This window comes from Nicotiana sylvestris, chromosome 12 (genome assembly GCF_000393655.2).
Source record: "Nicotiana sylvestris chromosome 12, ASM39365v2, whole genome shotgun sequence".
In the NCBI taxonomy this organism is placed as follows: Eukaryota; Viridiplantae; Streptophyta; class Magnoliopsida; order Solanales; family Solanaceae; genus Nicotiana; species Nicotiana sylvestris.
The window spans coordinates 109,401,354-109,412,551 of record NC_091068.1 but is presented as its reverse complement, the minus strand read 5'-3'; positions in this window follow the sequence as shown (position 1 = coordinate 109,412,551).

Below are 11,198 nucleotides of genomic sequence, written 5' to 3'. Positions count from 1 at the left end.
AGTTATTCCACTCAAAGTATGGTATAAGAGAAAATCCATGCTTTTCTCCACCATTCACAATGGTTATCCAAGCAATGTGGCTAACACTTCAATTGTTGAAGAACAACTCACAAATTTAATAAAGGCAATAAAAGGTTAACGAATCATATGCAAGATCAAGATAATGAAATAGTCAAGCTGGCAGATAGAGTTGAAAGTGTAACGACCCGACCGATAGTTTAGAGCTCTAGCGCGTCGTTCGGTGGTTTGAGGCTATGAGAAACTTCACTTCAGATATTATGACCTGTACGCATGGTCGGAATTTAATTTCAGGAAGTTCGGAGTTGATTTGGAAAGAAAATTCTCATTTTGAAAGCTTTAAGTTGGAAGAATTGACTAAGGTTGAATTTTTGAGTAAACGACCTCAGAATCGGGATTTGAAGGTTCCAACAGGTTCGTATGATAATAAGTGTAAGAGGCATATTATAAGTGATGTAGGGTCTAAGGAGATCCCTAAGTCTAAGTCAAGTTGGAAATTACATGATAGACTAAAGTTCCAAATGAGTACGCACAAAACCTAACTTTGGACGAGCATGCCTATATATATATAAGGAGTTATATTGTGGAAAACCTAACAAATGAAAGATCTTCGAGTCTTGTTTCTGACGCTTCAAACCGTTCGTCATTTGGATATTTCTACAAGGAGTTATGGACGTTTTAGTAAAAGGTGTCCAGCAGGGAAAAACATGTAATACGAGGTACAACCAGTACAACGCAAGGTACAACTTGCTGAAGCACATTTGCCTATATAAGGCAGTCACGGGCAGCAGCCATTTTTGGGGATTTTCTGTCATGACCCAAACTGGAGGTCCATGACTAGCACCCGACCATACTTGTCGAGCACCAACGTACATTTTATCTAACTTTTTTTATTATCTTTTAGGGTTGACGAGATCAATATAAATGGTAGACCTGGATCATGGACAACCAGCAATAAAATATGACGGCATGAACATACATAGCAGGGGATGACCAGACAATCAAGAAACTACATATAAGGTATGAGCTACCACGCTACCATGAAAGACTATACAACAAAAACCAGCCGACAAGGCATACCAAACTATACATGAGTCGACACTTGTCTATGAGCCTCTAAATGAACATAAGTGCTGCAACATAGCCGGAACAGGGCCCCGACATACCCATAATGTCTATAACAAAAATGCATACCAAGACCAAGGCAAGTCCGGAGAAGGGATCTCGCCAATCACTGCTGAACTGGACAACCTATTGTGGTGGGGGGCTGCACCTGCCTGTCTATTAGGGCCTGCAGCACGACATGCAGTGTCCACAAACAAAAGGACGTCAGTACGAATAAAGTACTGAGTATGTAAGGCAGGGAACCATAAATACGAACAGTAATGTAAGCAGGGATAGAGAATATACAACCTGGAACATCTGAGTACCTCTGAGGGCTACTGACATGAAATGCATGATACATATGTATATATACATAAACTTTTAAAACATACGCCTCTGTGGGCATCATCATCATCATATCGTACCCAGCCATAATAGGCTTGGTAAAAATGTACCAGGCCGTCATAAGGCTCGGTAGAATCATACCCGGCCATGTGGAGCTCGGTAAAACCCAACTGATCAGTGGTTGCACAATATGTGATGTACCCGGCTGACTATAGCGCGGCTCGGTAGAGTAAAATAGATACATATATATAATGCATGCTTGACTCATGGAATCACATTCTAAACCTTTCGGAGTGACGTAAGGTCGGTATCATCTATACACGTTATTAGGACCAACTCTTCATTACGAACCTTATAAGAATCAGGAAGTACCAACAACATTGATAACATAAGAATAAGAGAAGCAACATTAACATCAATCGTTCCATAAGAGGGAAAGCAATGTAAGTACTGCTAGCTTCTAAGAGTAGAGTATCTTTGGAAGCTCGTTCATTACATTATGTACAATCGGAGTCGTGCAAAAGAAGAAAAGGGATAGCCTCACATACCTTGTATATACTGCCCCAATCACAAGCTATGCAATTGTCACAACTCCTTAGTCTACAATAAGAGAAACGATACTATCGTTATCATTTAAGCGTCATAACTATTATGTATCGACCACAACCTATTTTACGTTGAAACGGACAGCACCTCCCCTATATATATGACTTCACACCATTCCAAACAATCACCAAACAGCCCAAACAACATCAATAATAAACATATTGAGCCTCCCAAAACAGTCCACGCACAACCTTATTACATCATACATACGACGACCACCGTAGTCGTGTCAAATGACCCGGAAATGTTACGAATCACTATCAGCCCACAACCCTACATATATATGGTGTTCCTCCACAACCTTCCACCTCCAAAACTCCACAAAATAGTAGTAAAACACGCAGCCCAATAGCAACACAAAACAGTCCACAAAACAGTCCGCTACAAGTGAATAACTCGAACTCACGGCTTCCGATCACCGTCCCGTGAGTTCTTACATGTATAGAACGAATTACCATGAATTCACAGCAGAGAAAAATGTATGAAAGATGGAAGTAACTTACCTTACTTGTTGGATAACTCAGCCCTTCCCTTGGTTCTTCAAACTCTAGGTTTTACCTTCAAATAGAACTTGAAAGAGAGGGAAAATCGATTAGGGTTTGTGTGGGATTTTTGGGGAGGAGTTGCAGGGGTTAACTTTGGTTTTGAGGGTCTGAAATATGGATGAAATAACTGAGTTCATAACCCCTTAAAAGTCCTCTCTTGGCCGACTTAGGTCTTTTAATTTTGTCCTATCATTTTGGCAAGTAGGTGATGCACCTACTTGTCATCTACCAATCTGCGCAGGCTTGAAAAAATATGAATATCTCTATACTCCGAGATCATATTGACAAATGGTTTAATGTGTTGGAAACTAGACTTGTAGATCTTTAATTTGGTGGGTAGATCACTCTGTAATTCCTTGTAAATTTGGAGAAAAGCTTAGAAACATTTAACCTAATGTTTAAGTAAAATTATGAACCTAAGTTACGACAACGTTTGTCGACTTTTGTTTCATAACTCATTTGACTTCAAGACTTATGATACGGATATTATATGATTCAAACACCTTAATACATGACCTTGAGTATATTAAGAACCTCTAGGTTTACTTGAAAATATGAGTTACCACATCCTTGATTCGTTTAACTTCTAATACTTGTTAATCACCCTTATACACCCTTGTATCACTTAAGACCAATAGGATTAACTTCTTATCATCTCAAAGGTAATTCCTTCTTTAATTTATATTAACTAATATATGGCATGAACTAACGCGTGTGGATATGGGTTGTAACATTTTCTTGAGCAAGGGATTGGCTCTTTCATGGTGGATTCGACCTTGGGGACTACTTAAGAATACAAGGTGAGTTTTTTTGGATATTTTAAGTTAATAACATCATATTAACACTAGTATTAACATCGTTCAATCTTTGAAATCCCTAGAAATCGTTCAAGTTGTTCAAGAACACCAAATTTTCCAAACATTGGATTTTTAAGGAAAAGCTTCAAGAAGGTAATACTAATGCTTCAAGCTTATTTCTTAAGAGTTAGTGAGAATAATTCTAATATTTGTTTCAAGTTGTTATGATTGGATAATTGATATCATAAATCCTAGTTCATGGCATGAATAGTGTTCTTTAGAAAATGAGGGAAATATAAATAGTGTTCTTAGAAATGAAATTAAAGGATGCAATGAACCTATGGAATCATTTTCTAGCTTAGATGGAAGTGTTCAACAATGTAATCACCAAATTGAATGTTTTGAAAATGTTGGTTAAAGAAGACGATGAATAGTAATTTGACGGTGTTAGAGAATTAATGTAGTATCATTGATGATGTCAAATAGGTATTAAATGATAAGAGTTTAGTTGAATGTTCCAGTAAGTGAACCTATTAGACGATTTGAGTTGGAGGCTTGTAGCCAACTTGTGAGCCATAAATGGATATTGATAAATATTTTTGAGTCGTATTTTGATTTTAATTGGGATTGTAATTGTAGATATCAATTTGTTGGTGGCGTATGAGCATTTTACTCAATGTTATGATGTTGGAGGAGGATTAAAAGCTTGTGAATGTTACTAAAGTAAAAGCAGATTTTGGAGCGTTGGGCATCGGTCGAGTTGTTTGAAAGGCTTGGGAGCCGCCTATGGAACTTCGGAGCGAGGTAAGTCTCTTTTCTAACCTTGTAAGAGGGATTTAACCCCATAGGTGAACTAAATTAATATGTCCCTATATTTGTGGGGTTTACGTACGCACGAGGTGACGAGAGTCCGTACGTAGCTAGTAGCTATGGCTATGTCCGTATAGTTTTAGGTTTACACTAAGCCTTGTTGATATTGTTATTTGATTTATGTTTATTGTTTGCCTTGAGAAGAAGCGAGATTGAGTTTTCTTATTAAATGTCTTGAAAATAGTTGAAATTGAGGAATTTGGGATTTTAAGAGTTTTCATTTGAACTTTGTATTTTTGAAGAGAATTGAAGATTATTATAATACTTTAAGAAATATATGTGTAACCGCGCCTCAATTATATTTTGCGAGCGAGGTAAATTTATACAACTCTCATGGGAACGGGCCGTTTGCCTCAGCAAATTAAGTAGATGCATCTATGGTTCGTGTCGTTCGACCCTCGACAATGCATATTTTATATTTATATGTTGGATCGGGATGTACGACCTCGGCACGATTTGCGCATGAATGAATTTATTACTTTGGAAATTATAATAATTGATATTTCCTCTTTGGCCTGAGATAAATTGTTAAATGATGAGAAATAAATTTAGAGATTTCTTAATTATAAAAGAATTGCTTACTTACTTCATAATATTGAGCTTACAGCCATTCTATACAACCCATACTTAAATTATATCATTGACATTTTATTTATAACCCATATTAATTGTCGGAGTCGACCCCTCGTCAATTCTTCTTCGAGGTTACACAGGATACTTACTGGGTACCCGTTATTTTCGTACTCATACTATACTTGTTGTACATTTTGTTGTACATGCACATATATATTTAGTGGCCTTATGGGCGCAGCGACGTGGTTGATGCAGGTACTTAGGTGGGCTGCATTCCATATTGCGATCTGCAACCAGTATAGTCTCCTTCAGAGTATTTATATTTTCTTTCGTGTCCAAATTTGTATTCCAGACATATGCTGTATTTTATTTTATTTCTTAGTTGATGCTTATGCACTTATGACACCGGATTCTAGGGTGATTATGGGTTATTCAATATTGAGATTGTTAAAAATATTATTATTTACTTTGTAATTTTTATCTCCTACTATTTAATGAAGGAAAACTATAATTTCAAAAATATTAAATGAGAACCAAATTAAATTATTTATTGTTGGCTTGCCTGAAATGGTGTCCGATGCCATCACGACCTTTAATAGATTTTGGGTTGTGACAACATAGTATCAAAGCACTAGGTTCACTTAGGTCTCACGAGTCATGAGAAAGTCTAGTAGAGTCTTGCGGATCGGTACGAAGAGTCTGTACTTATCTTCGAGAGGCTATATGGCTATTAGGAGCACTTCCCTTCTTGATTCCTCATTATGCGGTTTGATTCTTTTGAGTCTTGTACCTTTATTTCTTTCCCATTCAATCTTATGCGACATGAAGCGCTTGTTATAGATTGGGAATTGAGGAATTTTCATGGTACTACAGATGTGGTGCAGGATGTTTCTACCTGCGTATTTGATTGGGCTATTATCATCGTCTTGTGGAAGGTCGTCCTATTGTTTCAGCTCAGTATCACTATTACCTAAGGTTTTGAGATTTGGCATTGATTGTTATGATGATTCGTGCGTTGCTATCTCACAGTGTTTGTGTAATGGTAGGATGCTTGTCTATGCATTGAGGCCGTGAATGACTTGAATGGAGGATTTACTCAGTACCTGATTCAGAGATTCAATATTTTATTTTCAGTGGAGGAAAATCAATCGGACTAAGAATGTTCAGATTTGGGTTGATGGAGTAGCGAGACTTGGTATTTTCGAGCGTGTGGAATTTTCATCTATGATGAGGTGCCTTTATCCTTGTTGAATGTGCTAAGTTCGTTGGTGTTATGGTTTCCTTCAATTCTCTTTCGGGGCAGGGTATTGTGAAATGATGCCGAGGAAGCAGTTGTTAGAAATCATGGTGTATAGTGGTTCAGAATCGAATTAGTGTTCCTAGTGTTGATGGCTCAAGAAATATGATCTTCGGGGAGGTTTGAAGCTGGTAGAGATCTATTGATCCTGGTGCTATGAAGATGGATTTTTGATTTAAGGAAACAACTAGGCAGTGAAGGATGAGGAGGGACCTGTGGGAGGTGTCTTGCGATGGTTAAATTTCTAGAAGGCCAGGTGCAAGAAATATGAGTCAGGTAGTTGCTTAAAGGAGATGGTTTGACCAAAATAGGAGAATGGTAGAGTAGCACATGGGTTCTGTGGTAGGATAGCTACACGCCTTAAGGAAATTATGGAGTGATTTGGGATTCATGGTAGACAATGACTAGGTCTGAGGGCTTAATTTGGAACATTAGTTGCTATACGGAGGAAGGTTGGACACGACGGAAAGGAGTTGCTTGATATGAAGAAGGATACAACATGACTTCGGGTTGGAAGGTAGTGTCACACTTTTTGGGATGTCAATGGGGAGTGAACGGACATGTACAACTGGTGAATGAACATGGGTTCAGGATGGGTTACTGATTTTGTAAGTAATTTTACCCAATGCAACGTCGTTAGAGGATGTTGGCATAGAATTTCCACAGGTGGGTTACCTCCTGTGTGCAGGTTAGCGGTTGTATGGTGTTGACGAAGCTTCTACAAACAATTTTATTGGCCATCTGGTAAGAGGTCGAATATGTAAATATAGCTAGAGATTCAGAGTGTTCATAAAATTTTTAACAGAAAGATTTCGAGGAATTTGGCGGCCTGATTGTGCAAGATCATGTCAATGGGGGATAAGGAATCTTGGTGGGTTTCAGAGTTACGTAATGGTAGCTTCAAGCTAAGTGGGAGAGCCCCACCGCCTACGATTGGATTGCTTGGTTGTCTACTTGCGAGGTTTCTTGTTATTGGCATATTGGTGGATTATTACGACTAAGGAAAGAAAACATCAGTGGTAATTTGAGAAAAGGATTTGAGGAACTTGTGCTATATTTGGCCTTATCGATTCATGTTCAGGTTTAGGGAAGACTCAGAGTTTATGCTTCGTGTGGATGTGATGTACAAGGAAAGTGATCCAGCCGGGTGTTTCATTGAGAGGGTGTTCATATGCTAGTAGAGCCTTGGAATTAATTATATTCGGGACCAAGTCAGAGTGGGTGATTCTCAACAATGGTCCTAGTAGATTCAAAAGTTAAAGTGCGGTGCCTAAGGATTTCGAGACTGTAGTATGGTTGTTGAGTATCGAGCTTTTGCATCGGATTATGAAAGGGGCTTGGAGTGTTCTGTGTTATCTTCAATATGCGGTGTAACATGAGAGGAATGGGAGAAAATAACTTTGGAATCATATAAATTATCAGAATGGGTGTACCAGTTGAAGATGTGAATGTGCACGCACAAGAAGGGTATGATATGGTTAGGGAGTTTTGAGAAAACGTGATCTCGTGAAATAAGGTCACTCAGAAGGAGTGCGGATTTGAGTCTGTGATGTTTTGAATGGATCTATTATTATTCCTAAGGCTAGTCCAGAGTAAATTAGAAGACGTCGGGTCAGTTAGCAAATGTTAAGTTGGCATGATGGTGGTAATGATCAGTTCCTTCAACGTGTTAAGTTATACATGTGATTTGTGGTAGTACGTCTGAGGCTTGACGGTCGCTGTAATTGGTTTTATTTGGAGGCATTCGAGTATTATGGCCTGTTATGTGTAGATAGATCCCGGAAGAGTTATGGTGGTTTAGACCACTACTTGAGGTTGGTATTTTTTGCGATTATGAGAATTCAGTCACGTGTTGTTGTGGTTCTCTTGACATGAACTAAGTAAAAGGTTCTACATGATGAAACATTTACCCTATTAGTGGTTCAGAAGTTAGGATGAAATTCTTCAACTCTTGCACATTGGCATGATTAAGTGCAGTGAGTAGTATGAGATTTGGAGGTTGAGGATCAAGGTTGTAGTTTGGTGTTGACAAGAATGTCACCAGCTTGGATGATCAGGGAAAAGGGATTCAGATGATTATAGTAAGTTGGTATTGTCTTTAGCGTCATCTGAGATCGGTGTCCTGTGTAAGAGGCTTTGCATACTGATTGCGGATTCATGATTTGCTTTACAGCATTGGTATGGCCGATGGTATGGAGGTGCAGACTGGTTACCTGGTATAGAAGGTCGTGGGAGAATATTCCATGGGAAGATTATATAAGTGTGACATGTAGTCACTTGATTGATTGAAGGTTAAAACCAAGTATGGAGATTTTGGTACTATCGCTAATTTGAGAATTTATGCTTGAAGGGCGCTCGGTTCATTTGATTGTGGACTATGGAGTTTGTTACGGATTTGGCGACTATTTTGGTGTGTCATGTGAAGAAGGTGTTGTTGTGGATCCTTGAAAGGTTATTGCCCTAGTGCGGTATGATCAGAATCGGCTTGAGGTCCGTGGATAGATCTAAATGTGAACGTGAGCTCTATATTAGGTCGGATGCGTTCATTTCATCTTAGCGTTGTTATGGAGGAGTATTCATGCCTTGGATGTTACTTATGTCGTCAGCTATTTCATGTAATACTCTATTGTGTTGTGTGGGCTGTGAGATGGTTTGATTATTCGCACTCGTATTAAGATCCTGAGTAGTTTGTGGTGCTATATGAGTAGGATGGCTCTCAAGATACAGGTCATTTGTTGCACCTTTGTTGTGCTTAAGTTTCGTGGCGTATGGCACTATCCGTCTCCCCAAAAATTGTATTGTGCACTTCGTGTGCTTGTGTTGGCATTCGAGTATTTCACAGGCATGAGCATTTTAGCTTGGTAAGTATCTCCTTTATAGATTATTATGTGTGGATCGGGTGGCACGCCGCCACGGGTACATTGTTTGGATCGGGTGGCACACCGCCACAGGTATCATGGTTGGATCGGGTTGCACGCTGCAACAGTATTACGTGTGGATTAGGTTGCACGCCGCAACAGTGTGATATTAAGTAACAAATTCCTATATCTATTATTGTGTGTTTTGATTCTCATTTTCTGCGAAAGGTTCATACCATCTTTTCGGTTGTTTCAATTAGTTACGTGGGTTGAGTAGTTCTTTCCAGAGTTCGTTTTCTTTATGTATCAATTCAAGTTTTTATTGCGTTGGCATTGTGGCATCATATGAGATTTTTGGGCAGTGTCTGAGGTGGCTTCTTGACCAAGCAGCTTGTACTGGGTGAGAAGAGATTATTGGACCTGGGATCAGTGCGATCAAATTTATATAAGGCACATTAAAGAGTAAATATCGATATTTAGTCCAGAATGAGGTAATGGTTCTTGTCAAGAGGAGGAACTCAATGATTTGTTGACTCGGCAGTTGCTTATGAATTCTTACACATCTCTTCCGTCGTGGCAGTATTGCAAGAGTTGGAACAGGACTTATATGAGTCATGAGGTGTGTTGTGAGCATTGGATTCGTGAAATTGTGGCTATCGTTACTAGAAGATGTCCTTATAGTCATGTGGATTATGCGGTTCATGGTGTGGATTCAGCAGAGGTATGCAAATACGTATCGGTGCATCGTGTAGTGATTGATACGGTGCTCGTATGTTTGAAACAAGCCTGGTAGAGAATTCTGGATGGTGGAATTGGGCTCTAAGGCTTATTTGACTAAGAAAAAGGGAGAATCTTCAGACTACCTCGAGCTAGTGTACTCAACTGAGTTGTGGTGGCACGAGTGGGTGCACGAGGTGGTAAACAGTGATTTCGAACAACTCCAGAACAGCTCTTAGCATATTCGAGGACGGACATATGTTTAAGTGGGAGAGAATGTAACGACCCGACCGATCGTTTTGAGCTCTAGCGCATCGTTCGGTGGTTTGAGGCCATGAGCAGCTTCACTTCAGGTATTATGACCTGTACGCGTGGTCGGAATTGAATTTCGGGAATTTTGGAGGTGATTTGGAAAGAAAAATCTCATTTTGAAAGCTTTAAGTTGGAAGAATTGACTAAGGTTGGATTTTTGAGTAAACGACCTCGCAATCGGGATTTGAAGGTTCAAGCAGGCTCGTATGATAATAAGTGTAAGAATCATATTATAAGTGATGTAGGGTCTAAGGAGATCTCTAAGTCTAAGTCAAGTTAGAAATTACTTGATAGACTAAAGTTCCAAATGAGTACACATAAAACCTAACTTTGGATGAGCATGCCTATATATATATATATATATATATATATATATATATATATATATATATATATAACGAATTGTATGGTGGAAAACCTATCAAATGAAAGATCTTCGAGTCTAGTTTTTAACGCTTCAAACCGTTCGTCATTTGGATATTTCAACAAGGAGTTATGGACGTTTTATTAAGAGGTGTCCAGCAGAGTAAAACTTGCAATATGAGGTACAACCTGCACAGCGCAAGGTACAACTCGCTGAAGCACCTGTGCCTATATAAGGCAGTCACGGGCAGCAGCCATTTCTGGGGATTTTCTTGAGCTAGGGATTGGTTATTTCATGGTGTATTCGACCTTGGGGACTACTTAAGAATACAAGGTGAGATTGTTTTTGGATATTTTAAGTTAATAACATCCTATTAACACTAGTATTAACATCATTCAATCTTTGAAATCCCTAGAAATCTTTCAAGTTGTTTATGAACACCAAATTTTCCAACATTGGACTTTTAAGGAAAAGCTTCAAGAAGGTAATACTAATGCTTTAAGCTCATATCTTATGAGTTGGTGAGAGTAATTATAATATTTGTTTTAAGTTGTTATGGTTGGATAATTGATTCCATAAACCTTAGTTTATGGCATGAATAGTGTTCTTGAGAAAATGAGGGAAAGATAAATAGTGTTCTTAGAAATGAAATTAAAGGATGCAATGAACCCGTGGAATCATTTTCCAGCTTAGTTGAAAGTGTTCAACTAAGTAATCACCAAATTGAATGTTTGGGAAATGTTGGTTAAGGAAGACGATGATAATTTGCCGGTGTTGGAGAATTAATGTAGT